Raw genomic sequence first — 24849 nt, forward strand, 5'->3', positions numbered from 1 at the left:
GCTATACTAAATTTTTAATAGCATGCAATTACAAAAGTATTCAGATCCAGGTGCTGGTGTGAAAACTGTAGAATAATATAATCGATAAGTGTCTGTTTGTTGGGGACTGGCCATTGGGATCCCCACCGATTAAAAGAACAGGGGGTTGCATGTCTCGGCGGTTGAATATGCCCGCTGATACTCCATTGAGCTCCACTATAGTGCCCTGCTTTCTCTGGCCTTCCATTAGAGATGAATAGAGCAGTAGAAGACATGTTACAATATAGCTCCATTTATACAGAGGGACATGGTACCTCTATTCTCATAACTAGTGGGCATCCTATCAGATGGATCCTCACCAATCATAAATGTAACCCCTACCATGTGAATAAGGGATTATTTAAAATATTAGCATAACAGTTTTAACATCACAAGCAATGACCACTAATGCTACATGTTACTGGCACCACCTCTGATATCTCCCCCTGCTCTACAGCTATTGGCTGAAGCAACTCCATATCTGCCTGATTCCTGAATGCACTCTACACATAATGCTGGTAAGGGCAGATTACACGAATGGGTGACAGTCATGCCAGTTTTGTGAACCACAAACCACGGATCTGCAAAACACGGGCACCGGCTGTGTGCACCCTGTATCACAGTGTGTAGCCATTCAATGGGTCTGCAATCCACAAGATGTGGTCCGAGATAGTACATGTCCTATGTTTTGCAGTGCAAAAGCACGGACCCGGAAGCACGTGGAAACACACGGGAGCCCTTCTGTGTCCGTGCCTTCATGTTGTGAAAGATAGGACATGTACCATCTTTTGCTGCATCTTGTGGATGAGGGGTGCCCAGAGCCAGCTTGCAGTCCGCAACAGGGAACTCCCTCCATTTCATATTTTGTTTCCCTTACATAGACACATAACAATTTGCAAATCTTCATCAACTCCTGTGTGTTCATTGCAAAACAAATGTTAGTTTATGGCTAAGACTATAAAGTCATTAAATAAAGACATAATTAAGTACATACAGTATAATGGTCAAACAATAAACTTTATATGATTTGTAAATTGTATCTTATAGGCTTTGACTGTGCTAAGTGGCTTGTGTAAGAATGTTTCAGATTTCACTTTGTAGGTATTGGTTTGCTTTTAAGCCCATTTTATTGTATTTTACATTTGGTTTAGCCATACATTTTTAATTAGTGGTATAGATTATACATTTTACCATGTCTAGATAAAATGTATATCAGGTTTGTAAGCTTGCCTGGTATGTTGGAGGGCATTAGATTGCCACTTTCTCACAGCTCATGAACTCTTGTTTGGCAATGAAACTTTGATTCCCATGGACGTTTGTAAGTCATTAAACCAACTTCTGAACTGTGAATTTTACTGGCTCAATAAAGCACCATTTTGGAGTTATCTTCATTTCTGTTTCTGCCTTTTTGTAAACACTTCTTTTGATGATAACCATGAATTTGCTTAGGGTTCTAACACAAGGGTAGATCTGCTGTCCAAACCAGTGCCGATCGATGATATAGCAAGTCAATCCACATGAACTTAGCTCCATGTACATAAAGAAAACATGGGTACTGTATGTGACCAAACAATTAATATTACAACAGTACAGGCACAGACAGTTGGATTAAGGTTGGCAGCGCATTCATGTTTATATGATGCAATGCTCTGCTGACATATGCTATATAAGAAGACATACGGTATAAGAAATGATCAGTGTTTGTTCACTTGTCGGAGGATCACTGGGCATGAATACATATGGCAGTGGTTGGGACAAACATTTATAGAATTGTTTGTTTGCCGATCATTGGCCCATGTAAAATGGCCTTTAAGATCACCATATAGGCAAAAATATAAAGCGGTGCACTCAGAAATTAATACAATTTTTTTTGATAACTCATTCAAAATATTAAATTAAATTGGAGTCATTAGAAAAATGTGTCTGAGTGTAGATATTACTGTTAATTATTATGGCGCCCTCGCTGCACTGTTGATTCCCTCTTAGAGTGTCTACCCAATGCATGAGAGAAAAAAACTAGTATTTTGTGAGCTGCTTGCTGTGCATTTCTTTTCCTCATCCATATACATGTATGTACATAGTATGTGGTAGCCTGAGGTATACTGAGGAGGGGTCTAAGGAATTCTCCCACAAAGATGTTTGTTGCTCATTATTCTCCTATTAGTGGGGGCTGGGGGATCCGTCCCCAAAAACACCACCCCGTGTAGTATTAGTACGTGGTATTTGGTAGCACACACACACACCATGCATTGCAAACTCCTGTATGGGTCTGGTCTGGGGTCTTAATAATTTATCTGTATTCTGTAGTTGCCCCCACCCTCTACAGAAAATAAATTCTGCCTGCAGACTACCTAAATAAATGGAAACATCAAATTAGACCCCTAAATTCAGACCCCAGATTAGAACTCTAAATTTGTTTAGGCCCTAAACTAGATCCTAAATAAAATCAGAGCCCCAGACTAGACTCCTAAATACGGAACATAGACCAGAACCCCTTAATTAACTCTTAACCCAGTCTTCTGTAGGTCTGGGGGTCTGAATTTAGAAGACTGGGGTAAGAGTTAATGCCACAAGGGGCCCACTGAGGTTTTATCGCCCAGGGGCCCACATGAACCTGGAGCCGGCCCAGGGTAAATGCATTTAGCGATGCAACTAAAACAGTGAATAATATGGCTGAAAGAGACTTTATGGAAGCCCAAAAAAACATCAGTCCCTTCACAGTTATGGTTGTGAAGAAGTACAGCCACTATACAAACTTTTGTTGAACACTTATGTATGTTTTCATGATCCAGCAGAGCATTCATACAACACTTTGCTGGATCAATAATACATCTGCACATCTGCATATTTCTCTCTCTCTGTGCCTGACACCAATCTGTGTGATCAGTGCAGGCAGGAGAGGAGGCTGAGCAATAATTTAGCTGATGGAGAGGATTGTGTGAAACACAGCCCTCTCCATGTTGATGGTCTCCAGGCATAAAATACATGAAAGCTCTGACTTAGTGTAGCTAAAGGACCTTTGTTGATGTCACCAGTGGCAGAAGTCAAATCAGTAAGAAGAGGACTACACAGTGGATACTGTATTGTACTGTAACTGGTGAGGTTTATTGTCATATTGACACTACTATTATATAGCCACATGTGCCATTGCTGTTTCTTCCAATAGTTAAAATATGACACACTAGGATTAACACGAGCTGATCTATTAATTTCCTCTACCATAGACTATTAAAATTAGTAACATTTTAGGAAGGGAAGTTTTGATAAGAAGAAAATATTTTTTAATATGTTATTCTCTAAATCTAGGGATGTCTTATGGTCAGGTGCATCTTATAGTCAGAATAATCTGGTAACTTTTATTATGGTATATTAAATCATGTTATAGCTAGAAATACGCTAATTTCTCAAAAATTCACCCGGTTCGCCGAAATTTCCGGAAAATTTGATTAGATACGAATTTATTAGCTGCAAATCACATAAAAAAACAGCTATTTACTGGCTGAAGAGAGACTATATAGTAGTGTAGAACACTGTGTTTTGCAGTAACACGCACAGGGAGTCTGCTGTGGTAGTGAAACAATACTGTGAATCAGGATTACACACACATGACAGGCGTCACTCAAAGAATCACTGCACACTTCACTTATTTGGGCAGTTACGGGGCCACATCTGACCAAATAACTAAAGTGTGAACTCAGCCCTACAGGTCGATGTTAATGCCAGGCATAAAGAACCATGCAGAGGCCCAAGATCCTACTGTAGCATGAAAGAGTGCACTCTTTTTACACTGTCGTCAGCTGATTCCACATAGATGTCTACAGAACCTGTTCTATTATCTTATACAAGTAGAGCCCCCCTGTCAGAGTGGAGACGGTGTCAGCAGTAAGTTTATGTTGTGTTGTCACTGATTATTTTGCCCTTCCTCTGATCCATCAGAACAGTAACCCCCCAAAATATGGATCCTGTCTGTTGAGCATCCACCTTCACTCGGTCAGCATTTGGTCAGTAATCCATCAGTATTGCTAAAGCCCCCCAAAAAACCAGGAGTGGATCCAAAACAGAGATGACACTTGAATAGAATATTTGCATGTCTTCTGTGTTTTGTACTCACTTCTGCTTTTGGCTACCAAATCATAAGCCAATTCTGATGGGACCATACAGACCTTACAGCTGCTACACAGACAGGAGCCATTGTGCGTCTCATTTTTCTTTCCTTCTGCCAGATCAGAAGAAAAGTCAAATAAATGATGATGTCAACCAGGCCCATAAGGTTAGCAGCAGCATAAGGAGGCCACAGAGTGGTCCAGTAACATAGTGTTGAGTTAGCAGCAGCATGAGGAGACCACAGAGTGGCAAGGTGACATACTGTAGTATGGAAGTGGTAGCAGCAACAGCAGCAGCATGAGGAGGCCACAGAGTGGCCCAGTGACATAGTGTTAATTTAGTAGCAGCATGAGGAGACCACAGAGTGGCAAGGTGACATAGTGTGGTGGTAGCAGCAGCATGAGGAGGTCACAAAGTGGCCAGCGACATAGTGTTGAGTTAGCAACAGCATGAGGAGGTCAAGGAGTGGCAAGGTGGCATAGTGTGGAGGTGGCAGCAGCAGCATAAGGAAGCCACAGACTGGCAAGGTGACATAGTTCAGATGTGGCGGCAGCAGCATGAGATAGTAATAGAGTGGCACAATGACAGAGTGTGGAGGTGGCAGCAGCAGTATGAGAAGGCCACAGACCGGCAAGGTGACATAGCGTGGAGGTGGCAGCATCAGTAGCAGCGTGATGAGGCCTTAGAGTGGCAAGGTGACATAGTACTGTAGTATGGAGGTTACAGCAGCACCATGAAGAGGCCACAGAGTGGCCCAATGACATGGTGTTGAGTTTGCAGCAGCATGAAGAGGCCACAGAGTGGCCTAGTGACATAGTGTTAATTTAGCAGCAGCATGAGGAGACCACAGAGTGGCAAGGTGACATAGTGTGGAGGTGGCAGCAGCAGCATAAGGAAGCCACAGACTGACAAGGTGACGTAGTTCAGATGTGGCGGAGGCAGCAGCAGCATGAGGAAACCACAGAGTGGTACAATGGCAGAGTGTGGAGGTGGCAGCGACAGCAGCAGCATGACGAGGTCTCAGAGTGGAAAGTTGACATAGTATGGAGGTGGCAGCAGCATGAGGAGGTCACGGAGTGGCACAATGACAGAGTGTGGAGTTGGCAGAGTTGGCAGCAGCAGCATGAGTAGACCTGAACAGTGAGTTGGCAGCAGCATCAGGAGACCACAGAGTGACCCGGTGACAGAGTGGGGAGGTGGGTGGCAATAACAGTACCCGCTGACAATGGTAGGTGTAAGAAAGACCACTTGGCATCAGATGTGTGGCATCAGGCAGGTGGCAGTATCAGAATAGTAGCTAAGAGCAGGTAGCCAGAAGAAACCATTCTCTTTGGTTTGGGTGAGGTAGCATTGATGGTTGGAAATCCAGGCTGATCCACACCTGATTCATCTTGACAAAGGTCATTCTGTCCACATTTCGGGTGGAAAGGCGAGTTCTCCTTGGGGTAACTATGGCCCCCGCCGCACTAAACACCCACTCTGATGCCACACTACTGGCCAAGCAGGCCACTTTTTCCAGGGCAAACCTGGTCAGTTGTGACCACAAATACAGTTTGGCTGCCCAGTAGTCCAGCGAATCTTCAATGTGGGGTTGGAGAGTGCTGTCCAAGTATACCACCACATGCTGGTTTGGGTTCTGATCCAGGTCTAGTTGCTGCTGCTGGTGAGTAGTTTCTTCACTAGGCTGGTTAAGAAAGCTTCTCATGATTGACTCTAGACTCAAGTTGCTGCTGATGAAGCTGGTACTGCTCCTACCTCCCCACCCCGCCACAGAAGCCATGGCAGTGAAACGAGAAGCACAAGGCCCCCCGGTCAGACCTGTGAGAGGATGGATGATGCTGTAGATAGGCAGCAGCCAACTGTCTAGATAGGATGTCTCTATAGTAGTTCAGTTTTCCCTCCCTCTCAGCGGGTATAAAAAAGGTGGAGAGCCAGACATCACCCCTCTGCTGAATGGTAACAATTTGGCTGTCACTACCCAAGCAAGTGAGCATGTAGAGAGCCATTTGCACAAGTTACTCAGAGCCACTCCCTGCCTCCATCTCCACTGCATACTGCCACCGTGTGACTGGGTCATCTGCCTCATCTTCCTCATCTCCCTCTTGCTTCTCCGGCTGCTCCTGTTCCTCTTCTCCTGTCACCTTTGTAGAAAAACCACCCATTTCGCTACACATTGTTTGCGCTCCAATGTTCTGCTCCCCTTCCTCCAGGACTTCTGGGTCTCTAACACCAACCCTGCCTAACAAAAAAATTAAATTAAATTCCCTACATATCTGTCCCTTCTACAGCACAGCTTTCACTGACTAAGACTGGCCAAACCACGTGTCATCGGGTGCTTTATAGCACCCAATGACGCGTTCCAGCCAGCCAATCACTGTAATGCCAGTAACCAACATGGCTACGGCATTAAAGTGAGTGGCACTACTTACCTTCAAATTTATTGGCTCTGTAGAAGGCAACAAACGTGAGGGGAGGAGACTCGAGCATCAAGCTCAAGCACATGCGGTATTCAGCCAAACACTGCGATGTGCCAAGCATTGCCATGCTCGATAGTGTTGAGCGGCATGTCCCATATTCGAATTCGCGAAATTTCGCGAATATTCGAAAGAATATTCGTAAAATATTCGCGAATATTCGAATTCGTTATCATTTCGCATATGCGATAATTCGAATTTTCGCATCGCATAATACATATTATGAGATGCAAAATTCGCATGTGCGCTAATGAAATCGCCTTACGAAGATTCGCAACTCAATTCAATCACTAATGTAAGAATGCAAAGCCCTTTGCCTCTGTTCTGGGACAAGTGCTGATATTCGCCTGTGCGCTAATAAAATCGCCTTACAAAGATTCGCGCCTCAATCACTTTCTAGGCAATGTGAGTAAGATCTGAGCTTTTGGACTTTTGGGAATCAATCGAGATACAGTGGGGGGTGATGACTGTAGTTGACAGAGTACAGATCAATGTAATCTGTAAGGTGGAAACTAAAATAAAAAATACGAATATTCGTAAATCGAATTTTACGAAGTTCGAAGTATTCGCGAATATGGTGCTATACTATATGAATGCACAGGCCTTCGCCTCTCTGTTCTGGGGACAAGTGTAGATATTCGCATGTGCGCTAATAAAATCGCCTTACGAAGATTCGCAACTCAATTCAATCACTAATGTATGAATCATACATTAGTGATTGAATTGAGTTGCGAATCTTCGTAAGGCGATTTTATTAGCGCACATGCGAATATCTACACTTGTCCCCAGAACAGAGAGGCAAAGGCCTGTGCATGTGCATTCATATAGTATAGCACCATATTCGCGAATACTTCGAACTTCGTAAAATTCAATTTACGAATATTCGTATTTTTTATTTTAGTTTCCACCTTACAGATTACATTGATTTGTACTCTGTCAACTACTGTCATCACCCCCCACTGTTTCTCGATTGATTCCCAAAAGTCCAAAAGCTCAGATCTTACTCACATTGCCTAGAAAGTGATTGAGGCGCGAATCTTTGTAAGGCGATTTTATTAGCGCACAGGCGAATATCTACACTTGTCCCCAGAACAGAGGCAAAGGCCTGTGCATTCATATAGTATAGCACCATATTCGCGAATACTTCGAACTTCGTAAAATTCGATTTACGAATATTCGTATTTTTTATTTTAGTTTCCACCTTACAGATTACATTGATCTGTACTCTGTCAACTACTGTCATCACCCCCCACTGTATCTCGATTGATTCCCAAAAGTCCAAAAGCTCAGATCTTACTCACATTGCCTAGAAAGTGATTGAGGCGCGAATCTTTGTAAGGCGATTTTATTAGCGCACAGGCGAATATCGGCACTTGTCCCAGAACAGAGGCAAAGGGCTTTGCATTCATACATTAGTGATTGAATTGAGTTGCAAATCTTCGTAAGGCGATTTTATTAGCGCACAGGCGAATATCGGCACTTGTCCCAGAACAGAGGCAAAGGGCTTTGCATTCATACAGTATGAATGCAAAGCCCTTTGCCTCTGTTCTGGGACAAGTGCCGATATTCGCCTGTGCGCTAATAAAATCGCCTTACAAAGATTCGCGCCTCAATCACTTTCTAGGCAATGTGAGTAAGATCTGAGCTTTTGGACTTTTGGGAATCAATCGAGATACAGTGGGGGGTGATGACAGTAGTTGACAGAGTACAGATCAATGTCATCTGTAAGGTGGAAAGTAAAATAAAAAAATACGAATATTCGTAAATCGAATTTTACGAAGTTCTACGTATTCGCGAATATGGTGCTATACTATATGAATGCACAGGCCTTTGCCTCTCTGTTCTGGGGACAAGTGTAGATTTTCGCATTTGCGTTAATAAAATCGCCTCACGAAGATTCGCAGCTCAATTCAATCACTAATGTAAGAATGCAAAGCCCTTTGCCTCTGTTCTGGGACAAGTGTAGATATTCGCATGTGCGCTAATAAAATCGCCTTACGAATATTCGCGCCTCAATCACTTTCTAGGCAATGTGAGTAAGATCTGAGCTGTTGGACCTTTGGGAAACAATCAATTATATGTGTACTGTAATTTTGTGGGGAAAAAAAACAAACAAAAAAAAAAAAACGAATATTCGTTTTTACGAATATACAGCACTATATTCGAAATATTCGCGAAATCGCGAAGTTGCGATATTCGCGAAAAAAATTCGCTTTTCGAATATTCGCGCTCAACACTAATGCTCGAGCCGAACTTGTGTTCAGCCGAGCATGCTCGATCAATACTAGACACAACAATGGTTACTAAAACTTGGAATTGGAATTATACTGTAATAATAGTATACTGTAATTTTATTGAGATCAGCAGAAAAATCAGTTTACAGGCTACTGTATGTGATCTATTGTGGACAGGATTGACATATGGAATGATTTTCCCCTGTCATTAAAGAACCATTACTTTGTGTAACTGGTGGGAATAACGTTGGATTTACATGGGCCAACTAGGGGGCCGATTGTTGGGAAGGAAGCGTTCCTTCCCGACAGTAAGCTTCTCGTTCAGTGAAGGAGACCACTGCATTTAAATGAGATTAAAACATATTAGTCCAACAAGAAGGAGTTGTCTTGTGGGCCAACCTATAAACAATAAAGAGCAAAAGCAAGTTTCTAATTCCAAAGTAACAAAAAATGTGGTAGACCTGGACATTGACTGGACATTGATAATGATTACAGGGATTAGGCTTTAACAGGTAACAGGGAATGGATTATGAAGTTTGAACGATAAATATTCATTGTTAATTTGGCCATAAACATGTCAACCAACACATGTTTATGGCCAACTAATGTGTGTGGGCAGCTTCTGACTCTCCCCTGAGAGATGATGTTGAAGGAGACAAGGATCAGGCAAAATTTATATGTTTGCCCTATTCTTTTGTTCTTGGGTGAGAAAAGCCACCACCAGAAATGTCTGGCAGTAGCTTTATCTACTCTCCTAATAGAACACACATGCATGGTCGGGCCAAATGATGGTTAAGTTGGACGCTGTTGAATGTTTATGGACAGCTTAAGACATATTCAGATAAAGTGCAAACTGCAGATAGTAACCAAAATTAGTAATTACTACACAGTTAGAACACAAACAATTGTTCGACCAAAAACTATTGAATATGTATGGACAGCTTAAGACATACTCATAGTGATGAGTAAATCTATTTGCAGATTCAGAGATCCATTCCAAATCTCCAATTTTTGGGGGCACTGAATCGAATATTTTGGGGTTTAATTCAGACGAATCTTGTAAAACGCCACCTAGCGCAGAAGCAATGAATAGTGTTCTGTCACTACCAGGCAGGAGGTAATTGCAGTAAGTTGTGGCAAAGCAATTGCAGTTTGTGGTGACAATGATAAAAGTAGATACAGTTAAACCTGACACTGTATCAGACCGAGGGGACGGGTGAGGGAAAATTAAAAAATACATAAAAAGTTAATGAAACAAAAACATCTTTGTTTTAGAGGACTAGTGGGCATTATATACCAATTTCCAGGGCAATTGGAGCAACTTTAGTTTGGAAAAAATAGATTTAGACCCAAACCAAACTTTTTGAAAAGTTTGGTGAGTTCGAAACAAACCAAAACTGGGAAGATTCACTCATCTCTAGTGATGAGCGAAATGACCTTTGGATCCTAGATTTAAAGCCTTTTCACTCAAAACTTCGAATTAATGCTGTACGGAGATCCGTATCCATATAGCATTAAAATGTACGGCCTCCAAGGAGGTGAAATCAGTTATTTCCGAAGTCCCACAAGACTTCATTAAATTACTTTGGTATTTGATTTTCAAATCGGAAAACAACTTTAAAACTTGGATCCGAACTGGGCTTCGGTTCCGAGGTACCAATCACAACCAAAGCCAAGTTTGGATCCAAGTTTTAAAGTCGTTTTCCAGTTTAAAAATAAAATACCAAAGTTATTCACCAAAGCCTTGAGAAACTTGGGGCATAACTTATTTCCCCTCATCGGAGGCCATGTATTTTAATGCTGTACAGAGATGGATCTTCGTACAGCATCAATACGCTTTGAACGAAGTGACTTCGGATCTAGGATCTAAAGCTCGCTGATACTCATATAAACTGCAAAGTGTAGAGAGTAACAAAAATACCAAGGCATACTAGTTTAGATTTATTACTGTGCAAGTTGCATGTTCTCTACTATTTAAAAGGAGATATGTATCAGAATGTACAACAGAGTAATTTATGTGTAGTATTTACCAAAGATGACAGTCAATATTTGTTTTATGACCCACAAATTAGAAATTAATCCAGAAATAAGGTCTATGACCAATACTGATACGTGTGCCAGACTATCATTGGCGCAATGCAATTTCCTCAGATCTATAAGTCCCTACCCAAAGAAAATATATAAAATAAATGGTAGGAGATAAAGGGCCTATTATACAGACACATTTTCAGGCCAATTATTAGGAATAGGCATTCATAGAAACGCTCATTCCCGATAACTGTTCTGTAGAATCACGCTACCGATCAGCCGATTAATGAGAAACCTCAGCTGACTTGCATCATTAGGATGAAAGATGGATGGTAATCAGCAACACATCTTCCTGCGTAATCAGGGATGTGCTATGATAATGAAAAGAACTGAAAGTAGGAGTAATGACTGCCGTAGTGATCATTCCTCCAACATTCACTGTACATTGGCCTGTGTAATAGGCCAATGTAAACAAGGGCAGATGAATGTATTTAGCTTTCATCAGCACTCTTCCTGTCCAAATATTGGGCAGTCTAATAGGGTCTCAGTCTTCAGGATGCTGCATAGCCTCATTCTTTTATTCATTCATTAATACATTCATTAACTCATTCATACATTTGTAGCTTAACCTATATACATTTGCTTTGATGTGTAGTATTGAGAGTGGTTATGAAAAAGGAGCTTGCGTAGCTGCTCCACATCTTAAAGGAGTTTACCCACACAAGGATATGCCAACATGTGGTTGATGGTGATCTGATCTCCAGGATCCCCATAGATCCTGAGATTAAAGGGATGCATAAATTATGTAGCATTGTCCCCCTTTACTTCCCATGGACAGCAGAGTCTGCCTATAGTTCTCTGCACATCTGTGTCTCTGGGAACTCCATTGTACATAGAGCACTAAACAAGTTCCCGCCATTCTCAGGATCTGAGGGTTCCAGAGGTCCAGCTGGCCAGAGATCTACCAATGCAAAATAATTCTAAGAATGTTATAAGACCTGGCTTTATTTGAACTTTTCAGAATGTTACTTTCTTACCGTAACTATCTGAGCCAACCTTAATGATCCTACTATATGCTGTCCAAAGCGACAGAGATTTTTAGACAAGAGTTTGGACAAAGGCTCACATTTCAATAATTGACATCATGTTAGCCGGTGTCAGTTACATGTTTTTTAAGTGTTTTGGAGCCCAGGCCAGAAGTTAGTTGGAAGTATGTAATAAAACATAAAATGTTTGTGGAGTTTTAGTTGTGTTTTTGTGGTCAGTGACATCTTTTTTCATATGCAGTATCCTATAGGTATAGAGATTTCATGCTTGCATAAAATGGCACAACAACAACAAAAAAAGACACTAAAGCGCATGTTTAAAAACTCTATAAAAATAATATAAAGGTCTTAGTAAAATCATGATTTCATAAACATGTCTAAATGAGAGTTGATCAATATGTCGTCCACTCTCTATTTCACTGTCACAAACTCCCCCTCTCTCTCTTTCTCTCTCTCTCTCTCTCTCTCTCTCTATATATATATATATATATATATTTATGTATATATATATTATTTCTCCCTCTTCTTCTCTTTGCCTTCCAGTCAATGGCTAAAATGCTCACATCAGCTGCTTCATTGTGGATTTGTATCTTTGCTTGGTTGCTCTTAAATTGCTCTAAGCTCTCCATTCCCTCTGAACTTGTATAGCTGAAGCAGAACATCTGTACTTCAGGCTGTTCACAGTGCACCTCTGGAAAATCTTGGTGCACAAGACAGTCAACTAGAAATAGAGTTAAAAGTTGGAAAAAATATATATACTAGAGCTGAGCATGAATACTGTTGGGAGAGAAAACTAATCATTTGAAAACTAGTACATTTCTCTAGGGTATTCAGACCATGAACAATTGAATCCCTGATTGATCCCTGAGGGTGTCAGAGGATATGTAAGCATGGTCAACAGAGTGGAAAACCAGTGAGTGTCAGCACGCAAAATTATCATAAAATAAAATTACCGTCAATTCTCCAAAGGCATGTTCAGCCCTACACCAAAGAAACAGTAGTGACCTTCCTCAGTAGGGGGACTAGTTAATGCAATTATGTATATATATATATATATATATATATATATATATATATATATATATATTAGAAGCAGATACATAGATAGCAGATACATAGATACTATATATATATTGCAAGCAGATACATAGATACTATTTATCTATATATAGTTTTATATAGATAAATAGTATAGGAAAATAATAAACTACCATATTCATACGATACAACATATAGACAGACAGCCAGGCAGATAGATAGATAGATAGATGGACAGACAGATTGATAGACAGACGGGCAGATAGATAGACAGATTGATAGACAGACAGATAAAACTAATAAAGAAAATATAAGATAAAAAAAGAGAAACAGACATATTCATATAAAAGATAGATAGATAGATAGATAGATAGATAGATAGATAGATATTTTACAATGGAACCCTATAGTGACCGATACCACTGTATTAAATAAAACTACAGCATCAGGATTTGAATCTTCATAGTAGAGATTTTTATTTTACATATGGCAATATTCAAGTGTGTGATGTTTCGGCACGCAGGCCTTCTTCAGACACTATGCCGCAGTGATTAGGTGGAATAAGAAGGATGCAGTGCAAAGGAGAATATGAACAGTCACATGTATCCAGGAGAGGCGTCTGTCTGGTATCTAGAGATATCACTGTATGGCATCCATAGGATATGTAAGGATACAAGAAAACTGGCTAAGTTGCCTATAGCAACCAATCAAATACCATCTTTTATTTTTCAGAGCGCCTTTGGCAAATTAAATGATCAATCTGATTGGTTGCTATGGGCAACTAAGCTAGTTTTCATTTTCTCCAGTTTTGATAATTCTCCTTAACGTTGCAGAAACCATACTGTAAGGGTATATTCACGAGATTCCGCCACTGCAGCAAACCTCCGGTGGGCAAAACTGGGGCACCGGCCGTATGCGCCCCACATCATGGTGTGGACCCATTGCCTTCAATGGATCCACAATCCGCAAGATGTGGCGAAAAGATAGAACATGTCCTATCTATTGAAGCATGGAAGCACGGACCCAGAAGCCCCCAGAAGCATATTGAAGTCCTTCTGTGGGCTTCTGGGTCCTTTTGAAGGCAATGGGTCTTCCCCGCGATGTGGCGCACACACGACTGGTGCCAGTGTTTTACGGACCTGTGGCTTGCGGTCTACAGCACAATCACAGCGGCAGCACCGTCAAGTGACTGTACCCTAACAGTGAGTGCAGCTTACAGATAGAGAACAACTACAAAACTGGATTTTTTTCTTTAAATTTACCACTATTGTAGCGCAGGGATCAGCAACCTCCAGCACTTCAGCGAACTACAATTCCCAACATGCACACTTGCACAGGTGTTCCCGGGGTTCCCATAGAAATGAATGGTTCACGGTGGGAGCTGTAGTTTGACAACAGCTGGAGTGCAGGTGGTTGCCGATCCCTTCTGTAGTAGATGATTCCCAGCGAACACATTTATATGTCTTTTTTTATGTATATGGTTAAAAAAGGTTTAAATGTTCACACAATGCGTTGCAGCATTTTTCTTTGCTACAAGCGCTGTTCAATATGAACCTTTTGTAAGAACACAGAACATGAAACAGAAACCCCGGCTTCAGATGTGCTAATTCACAGCTTTGGAACATGAGCTTGAAATGACCAGAAATTGTAGTAAGAAAACCCTCTGCTACTTTCTTCAAGTGTTTGCTATTGCCGCCTTTTACAGAAATTAATAATGGCAGATTAGCTATCAAATTCTCAAATGTTGCATACTTACACTTTGAAATCATTTATGCCAAAGAAAATGATGTGCTAATGAGCAATATATCAGTATAAAATTAGAGCTGATAACAATGCAAATGGAATGCATGTCGGGCAGTAAAGTACACCTGGTTTGATGATGAAAATTATTTATTCTCATAACTATGGGTCAGGAGAGACTGTGCAGACGGTGTAGGCAATGGTAATAAAAACGCGGTGGCAAAAGGGACTGGCTTTGAGGACATAATTAGGAAATTTACTACCTAAAAAACTAGCATAGCTTTGCATGTGCTTCAGCTCAGCTGGGGATAGATTGTGTTCCTCTTGGTAGATTGGGCAGGAGATGCAGTACATTTTGTCAGCTAATTTCTTGGAGTGCTTCTTGTAGTGTTTTCTAGTCAACCATGAGCAGATGATACAGAATCATATTTACAGCTTGTCTTCAGATATCATAAGGATGCTCTGTATCTTCAGTAAATACAGATATACTGATGGCGGCGAGAAATGTTCTGTGTCATGAAAAGCACCGATAATTCGGCAGGGGAACATTATTATATGGTATATACAAATGGTTATCTGTACATACGCATCTTCAGCATGGATGGGTTAGGCACATATTAGGGTGCACAACCTCGTCTGGCCCAGATTGTACTGTTCCCAAGGGCCAAGGGTATATGGCATCATAAACTGGTGGGATTCTAATTTTGGTAGAGCCACCGATCAGAAAAGCATAGATACAAACAGGCATAAGGCAGCTTCAGTAAAGGAGAATGGAGAAAGTGGCAGCCATCGCTCAGTCTGGAGTGTCAAACAGGAGAACGATAAGATAATGTCTCAGATGGAAATGCCCCTTTAAGTCCACTCTGGATACAGCTACAGTGGAGAAATTTACTAAGCTAAAAACATCAGAATTCTGTGTGAAACACAATTTTTGTCTTGCCTGACAAGGCGTATAGCCTAAAGGGAAAAGGGTGTGTAGTTTTGCAGAAAACAGGAGTGGTTTAATCAGCGTGAACCAAAATATGTCCAATATCTGGTAAATCTGCACCAGTGTGATAATCCAAGTACAGAGCCCGAAGAGCAGTGCATAAAACGGCTATCAAAAGGCAGAAAATCAGTTGTGTACAGTTTTGTGTGGTATAAATTCCTTAAAACAGAACTCATACATCACCATAACAATGCCAGCAATACAGTATGTCCTAGTAGTCCAAGCCATTAAATGCTCCCATCAGTGCCAGTCACACTTTGCCCCCTAGTAGTTCCAGCTTCACACAGACCCTCCTCTCTATAACATAAAATATACTTGAGAGCAGTCTACAAAGGACACTCATATGTATCTTCCAAGACCTGCACCAAAGTCTATGATCAGTGTTTCTCTTTACAGAACATCCCCCCAGATACCAGCCCATGAATGGCTGTAGAGCAACAAATCAAGTGATCAGCTTCCTCTTAGAGGATCTTTTCCAAAGCAAGGTGGTTCATTAATTAGCACTGGTCCACTGAAATATTGGGATCCTGGGTATGAATTGGACCACACGCATGAGTTTCATTTGGTTTTCTCTCGATAACATTCAGATTTGGTTAATTGGTTTAAAATGACATTGCCCCTTGTGCATCTGTATGTTTGAGGTAGGAGGCAAGGACGGGATCTGACGTCTGCTATGGCAATCTCTGTACAGCACTGCAAAATATGTTGGTGCTATCAATATAACATGAAATAAACCAATAAAAGAGGATAACCCCTTAAATGGAACCTGTCACCATAAAAATCCAGTGTCATTTGCCAGCAGAGCATCTGAGCAGCAATGGCTTTGAAGTCAAGGAGGTGGTCCTATCAGTGATTGACAGCCTTTCCTCTATGACTGTGTATAGAGAGATATCTGTCAATCAATGATAGGACCGCCTCCTTGTCTTCAAAACCCAGAATGAGCAGGAATTTAAGTGCACAATGTACATGTTTTACTGAATCTTTTCCCACAAAACTACTTATCAATCTACTCAGCTCTTCCTGCTCTACAACATCCTTCTTGCAGATTACACTTCATTTCCATGATGATAGGTTCCTTTTAAAGGGTCCCTGACTAAAAGCTGATCCTAAGGGTAAGCTGGATCCTTCAGCTTGAGAACTGCTGCTTGCAGCTACATCCATACTCATCTAGTATGTCCAGGTGCCAAAACTGACATCTCTTGGATGTCCATTATCTTTGGCGAAGCTGCCCAAACTCTGACCGCCACTCCTAGTGAAGGAACTTTTCTCATTGATATAATATATGTAGTTGTGTTCTGATAAGTGCTGAATGTTTTAGAAACCAGTATAAAACCTAGCTAAAATATACTGTACACTTTTTTTGCCAAGTGTACAATTATGTCTGCTATCCACGAAATGCAGCACAGTAGATCAAGGCGATTTGCACATCAGCACTTTTTTTTTCATGAAAGTTCGGTTTAAATCTGTCAAATGACATTCCTAAAAAGCAGATATAGTGCAGGTTTTAAATAGAAACTATCATCAGTTTATTTTATTATCCTGTTTACAGCAACGTAGAGTAGTTTAGGCATTTTATATGGGTGACAGTTGGCATGAAATGTATTTTCACTTGCTGCACTTCTTTGCATGTAGCGATAGCTTTATACTCTTTGCCTTGTGTTTCCTATCTTACACAGTAAATCTCTGCTGTCTGATATCATGGATTGCAAGGAGATACAGACGTGGACAAAATTGTTGGTACCCTTTGGTCAATGAAAGAAAAAGTCACAATGGTCACAGAAATAACTTTAATCTGACAAAAGTAATAATAAATTAAAATTCTATAAATGTTAACCAATGAAAGTCAGACATTGTTTTTCAACCATGCTTCAACAGAATTATGTAAAAAAATAAACTCATGAAACAGGCATGGACAAAAATGATGGTACCCCTAACTTAATATTTTGTTGCGCAACCTTTTGAGGCAATCACTGCAATCAAACGCTTCCTGTAACTGTCAATGAGACATCTGCACCTCTCAGCAGGTATTTTGGCCCACTCCTCATGAGCAAACTGCTCCAGTTGTGTCCGGTTTGAAGGGTGCCTTTTCCAGACTGCATGTTTCAGCTCCTTCCAAAGATGCTCAATAGGATTGAGGTCAGGGCTCATAGAAGGCCACTTTAGAATAGTCCAATTTTTTCCTCTTAGCCATTCTTGGGTGTTTTTAGCGGTGTGTTTTGGGTCATTGTCCTGTTGCAAGACCCATGACCTGCGACTGAGACCAAGCTTTCTGACACTGGCTAGTACATTTCTCTCTAGAATTCCTTGATAGTCTTGAGATTTCATTGTACCCTGCACAGATTCAAGACACCCTGTGCCAGACGCAGCAAAGCAGCCCCAGAACATAACAGAGCCTCCTCCATGTTTCACAGTAGGGACAGTGTTCTTTTCTTGATATGCTTCATTTTTTCGTCTGTGAACATACAGCTGATGTGCCTTGGCAAAAACTTCGATTTTTGTCTCATCTGTCCACAGGACATTCTCCCAGAAGCTTTGTGGCTTGTCAACATGTAGTTTGGCATATTCCAGTCTTGCTTTTTTATGATTCGTTTTCAACAATGGTGTCCTCCTTGGTCGTCTCCCATGTAGTCCACTTTGGCTCAAACAACGACGGATGGTGCGATCTGACACTGATGTTCCTTGAGCATGAAGTTCACCTTGAATCTCTTTAGAAGTCTTTCTAGGCTCTTTTGTTACCATTCGGATTATCCGTCTCTTAGATTTGTCATCAATTTTCCTCCTGCGGCCACGTCCAGGGAGGTTGGCTACAGTCCCATGGATCTTAAACTTATGAATAATATGTGCAACTGTACTCACAGGAACATCTAGTTGCTTGGAGATGGTCTTATAGCCTTTACCTTTAACATGCTTGTCTATAATTTTCTTTCTGATCTCTTGAGACAGCTCTTTCCTTTGCTTCCTCTGGTCCATGTCGAGTGTGGTACACACCATATCACCAAACAACACAGTGATTACCTGGAGCCATATATATAGGCCCAATGGCTGATTACAAGGTTGTAGACACCTGTGATGCTAATTAGTGGACACACCTTGAATTAACATGTCCCTTTGGTCACATTATGTTCTGTGTTTTCTAGGGGTACCATCATTTTTGTCCATGCCTGTTTCATGAGTTTATTTTTTTACATAATTCTGTTGAAGCATGGTTGAAAAACAATGTCTGACTTTCATTGGTTAACATTTATAGAATTTTAATTTATTATTACTTTTGTCAGATTAAAGTTATTTCTGTGACCATTGTGACTTTTTCTTTCATTGACCAAAGGGTACCAACAATTTTGTCCACGTCTGTATGTAGATATTTATTTGCCAACTCCAAACGATGTAATAATCTAAATACCATCAAGATTTTTTCATATTACAGAGAACAGTGAAGCAGCTAAAACAGGAATTGTGCTGAAATGATCAAATTACTTCTGGGAAAATACAGATGTAGTAGAGTTAACACTCATGCTTTATGAGATGTGCTCTCTAAACTAAATGTGTCAAGAAAACACTTTCAATTGCTTATCAAGATAACATGATGAACTAAGAGATTTGAGTTAAGAGTTTTTGTGTTAACCCTGCTACATCTGTATATCTGCCAAAAAGGACAAATGTTAGCAAGTGAGACAACAAGGGAGGCGATATAAGTATGAGTTGAACGTATTGCACCCGCACTGAATACCGACCAATTCATTTCTATGGGGCTGTTCACATGAGTGGTAATTTTCACGCATCACTTGTGTGGTGCGTGAAAATCGCAGCATGCTCTATATTCAGCGTTTTTCATGTAACGCAGGCCCCATAGAAATGAATGAGGTTGCGTGAAAATCGCAAGCATCCGCAAGCAAGTGCGGATGCAGTGCGATTTTCACGCACGGTTGCTAGGAGACGATCGGGATGGAGACCCGATCATTTTTATTTTCCCTTATAACATGGTTATAAGGGAAAATAATAGCATTCTGAATACAGAATGCATAGCACAATAGTGCTGGAGGGGTTAATTTTTTTTAAAAAAAATGTAGCTTACCTTAGTCCAGTTGTTTGCGCAGCCCGGCATCTCCTTCTGTCTTCATCTTAGCTTTTTGTAGCAACAAGGACCTTTGGTGACATCACAGTCATCACATGATCCATCACATGATCTTTTACCATGGTGATGGATAATGTGATGACTGTTATGTCACCAAAGGTCCTTGTTGCTACAAAAAACTAAGATGAAGACAGAAGGAGATGCTGGCTATGCAAGCAAGTGGACTAAGGTGAGTTAAATTATTATTATTATTTTTTTACCCCTCCAGCGCTATTTTACTATGCATTCTGTATTCAGAATGCTATTATTTTCCCTTATAACCATGTTATAAGGGAAAATAATACAATCTACAGAATAACGATCCCAAGCCTGAACTTCTTCGCGCAGAAAAATCGAGGGTGTTCCCGCAACGCACCCGCACATGTTTCCGCAACGGCCGTGTGAAAGAGGCCTAAGGCTTCGCTACATCACCAAAAAATGCTGGAATATGTATTTTGTATGTAATGAAAGGTAAAGAAATGATCCAGTTGGCTTAGAAGGAATATGCCATCAGAAAATGACCTCTGACCTCTCCTGACATGTCTGTTGAGTACCTACTAGCATTCCCCAATTAGTAACAATCCTGGACCACCTTTTAATACAACTCTATGTTGTGCCATTCCTCTAATATTTCTACTAAAAGTTTATGTATGAATTGTTTATAGGTCCAACTGGAAAAAGTCTGATATTGGCAGCACTGATTGGATAGTGTCAGACTGTACAGGGAAACACCCAGTTGGATCTGCTGGCAATTGGTTCATTCTAAAAGGAATAACAGAGGACTAGCATATCATAGAGTGAAATGAAACGATTTTCCAGAGTTGCTATTACACGGAGAATGCAAGATATGTCAGGAGAGGTGACAGGTCCACTTTAAATCAGGTTTTTATTTAAGGTAAAATCACAATTTTTGTATTTTTCTATTCCACATTTTTTAGGGTTACTACTGTATTTCATACAATAATCTTCTGTTCTCTGCAGCCTGCTTGTCAGCTTTGCTGGGTATACTGGGACTGGATCAGCAGAGCTTGTTCTATTATACTGCTGGAGGTCGAGATTTCTTTCAGTGGATATAAATAACATACTGATGTGATAAATATGCCTCAGAATGACATTTTTGATCATGACCAATCTCTTCTTTAAAAATGAAACAAAAAAAGACAACCTGACTGAATAGGTTTTGTCATACCAGGGTTCAAATGAGAGTGTGTGTTAAAAGCCTACAAATTATAATGACATTCTGAAATCGTCCCCAGATCTCCTTCACTTTGCAGAGCTCGCAAGACCAATAAAAATATAGTATCCACATTTTCCTATAGGGTGGGATCCACACCCTTAGAGACGACCTGACATGCCTGTTTTATTAGCTTCATGCATTCCCCATGTAATAACAATAATGGAACATCTATTCTTATGTCTCTAAGTTGTGCCATTCCTTTATTATTTCTACTAGAAGTTATGAATGAATGGCTAGCAGTCTGCAGTAAGGGCACAGAGGGGAGGTAACAAGTTGGGGGGGGGGGGGGTTCCCTGCACAGTTTGACAATGGCAGCACTGACTGGATAGAGTGAGACTATGCAGGGACCCCCCCCCCCCCCAAAAAAAAAAAAAAAAACTGGTTACACCCAACTGGTTACCACCCCTCTGTACCCTTACTGCAGACTGCTAGCATATCATTAATAACTTCTAGTAGAAATAATAAAGGAATGGCACAACATAGATGCTTCAGAAGTGTTATTACATTGGGGAATGCATGAAACTATTAAAACAGGCATGTCAGGTGAGGCGACGGGTCCTTCTCAAGACCATATCTGAAGAACCTAGCATCAATGCCTGTTGTGGACATACTGCTAAGGCCTTATTCACACAATCAGTGTTCGATCAGTGGTTTCCATCAATGATTGTGAGCCAAAACTAGAAGTGAAGTCTGCATAAAGATAAGGTATGAGGGAAAGACCTGCACCTGTTCTGTGTTTATGACCTGCATCTGGTTTTGGCTCCACATAACTGATGGAAATCACTGAACAAATGCTGATATGTGAATACGACCTAATAAGATGTGGGATCCACTACCTATAGTCTCCTTAGCCCTTCCTCTGTCTCAGCATACAGGATCTTGACCTATAGACAGAGCACAGTTGTCAGGTAGCTCATACTATTATCTTGTGCATCCGTAAGGGGAGTAAGACAAGTACCTGATGAGACTTACGTCTCCTGAACTTCTCCAAAATATGTATCGCACCAGGAGGTGCAACCTCACTGTATTTTTTTTTGTTTCCTTTCCAATTGTCATTTTACATCTGGGACTGTCCTCTTCCCCAAGCACGTACATTAAGATATTGCATGTACAGAATGATCTCCATTATGTTTACCAGCTCAGCTTTCTTTTCAGTCATAGTATCTTTAACAGAATGAGTAACTTGAGCCTTCATTTACCTTTCACTTCGGATACAGCGCACTGGTGCTTCGCACAGCCAGGCATTTACGGCTGTCATACTATTACTTCATATTATATGTCAAATAATTGAAACAGAGAGTGCAGTGACATTAAAGGGAATTACAAGATGTTTACCCTCATTAGATCTGTGTTTTGTAACTCAACTAGACACTTTGCTCCCAATTTGACCCCTTTATAGCTTGCGTTAATGCCTCTACAGCTATCACTTAAGAAGCTGTATTCCTCAATAATGCCTCATATTCCCAGAGGCTCAATTATGTAGTCTCTCATTATACTCTCACTATACATACCATCTTTTGATGGTGCTACCTTGTCAAATTCTGCTGAATTCTACATATTCATTGACTACTGCTATTATTATTAACTAGTCACTGTTCAAAAAAATCAGCTTACAATTTGTTTTACTTTAGTTGGACCATCCCACAAAGTGTTCCTAAAGAACCCCTATTCACTTATGAGGTATATTAAAAATGACAGTGAAAATAATGCATAAAAAGCAGAATAATTTTGCACATTTTTATACTATGTACTGTTATTGGGCTATATATAGTTAAATTTGTGGAATGGAGACTAGTTGTAATGTAGCTTCATTCTATTTTTTGCTTGGCTCCTTTATATTTTAGTTGCTTACAGATCTTAACAGAGCGTAAAGGGGTAGTCCATGGTAAAACATATCCCATATCCATATACGTGTCTAGTCATCAGGAGTGGGGGCCCCAACCACCACTAGAATGGGGATTTGTGTTACCTGTTTGATTGGTATGGCAGACCCACATACATGTCCACTTCCTTCAACACTATATGGTTGCCTGAGCAAGCAGAGCTCTTGCAATTGGCAGCTCTGGCAGTCCAATAGAATTGAATGGAGTGGAAGACACAGAGCAACTTAGCTCAACAACATACTGTAGGAATACTTGTAGCTTCAAGAGCATCTGTCAGCAGATTTTTGCCTATGGAGCTGGCTGACCTGTTAGCTTGGCATCTGAAGGCATCCATGTTGGTCCCATGTTCATATGTGCCCACATTGCTGAGAAAAATGATGTTTTAATGTATTAGATTAGGAGCAATGGGGGTGTTGTCATTACACCTAGAGGCTCTGCAACTGTTGATTGACTTTAGAAAAAGTCAGGGCCACTTGTGATGATATTTTCACTGCCTGGCTCTGTCAATCAAAGTGGAGAGAGTATGGCAGTTGAAGAGAGCCTCTAGGTGCAATGGCAACACCTCCGTTGATCCTACCTCCGTTGCTCCTAGAAACTAATTTGCATATATTAAAACCTAATTTTTCTAAACAATGCGGGCACATATGAACATGGGACCAACACAAATGCCTTCAGCTGCCAAGAGCACAATTAACAGGTCAGCCAGTTTCATAGGTACAAATCTGCTGACAGATGAACTTTAATACCATAAGAATAACTGTTGATCAGCAACATAAAATGTTTAAAAAGTTAGAAGCAGTAGTTGGTATAAAGTGCACATAATATAGAGACAATGATGATGAATGCAATCAACAACACCTTGCTGGCAGTTTCCAGGTTGTGGCGGAACATGGATTTCTACACTGTACAGAGTGCTAGAAGATTAGCAAAAGTGGGAACCATCAAGTTTTGGGCTGGGTTACTGTGTAGCGGCCACTAAACTGCACTGACATGACATATCATTTTATCACAAATCGATTACTGTGTATCCAGAAACGGTGCAGTAATGAACCCACACATTGGCACAGTTTTTGGTCGCTTAGTACCTCTACCATGACCATGTCACCATGTCACGGCCACTACTTTGATTCTGGCCTTATGGATGTATTTTTTTGCTCACAGATATTTAATTTGCACAAACTGTGAGATGTTATCTTCACTGAGCTTGCACATGCACAGTTTCTTGATATGAAATGCCAAAATGTATGAAATCAGTGTTTATCACTAAATAAGGGGTTCTCGAGAAGATAACAATAAAGGCTCTATACATGATTGTTTTTGGCATGTACAGCCAACAATATAATGTGCATGGAAAGGTTGATTCAATCCAAATTTACCAGATAAGCATAAGGCCTCTTTCACACTACCGTATGACTATTTTAGTGTTTTGCGGTCCGTTTTTCACAGATCCGTTGTTCCATTTTTTGTTTCCGTTGTGTTTCCGTTTCGGTTCCGTTTTTCCGTTCCATTTTTCTGTATGGCATATACAGTATACAATAATTACATAGAACAAATTGGGCTGGGCATAACATTTTCAGTAGATGGTTCTGCAAAAAACGGAACGGATATGAAAGACATATGGAGGCATTTCCGTATGCATTCAGTTTTTATTGCGGACCCATTGACTTTAACGGAGCCACGGAACATGATTTGATGACTTTAACGGAGATGCGGAAACACGGAAACGGAATGCATACGGAGTAAAAAATTGAAAAAAAAACTGTAGTGTGAAAGAGGCCTAATATTGTGGGTTCAGTTTTCCCACTGAAAAAGGGGCTTTCTAAGTAAAAGGAAAAAAAAAAAAAAAAAAAGGAAGAATAGCAATACTAATATAGCTGCTTCACATATTTTTAGGTCAATATAATCCATAGTAAGAAATGACTTTATATAAAAAATACTTTACATCAGC

The sequence above is a fragment of the Bufo gargarizans genome, chromosome 1, assembly GCF_014858855.1.
Source record: "Bufo gargarizans isolate SCDJY-AF-19 chromosome 1, ASM1485885v1, whole genome shotgun sequence".
Classification (NCBI taxonomy): domain Eukaryota; kingdom Metazoa; phylum Chordata; class Amphibia; order Anura; family Bufonidae; genus Bufo; species Bufo gargarizans.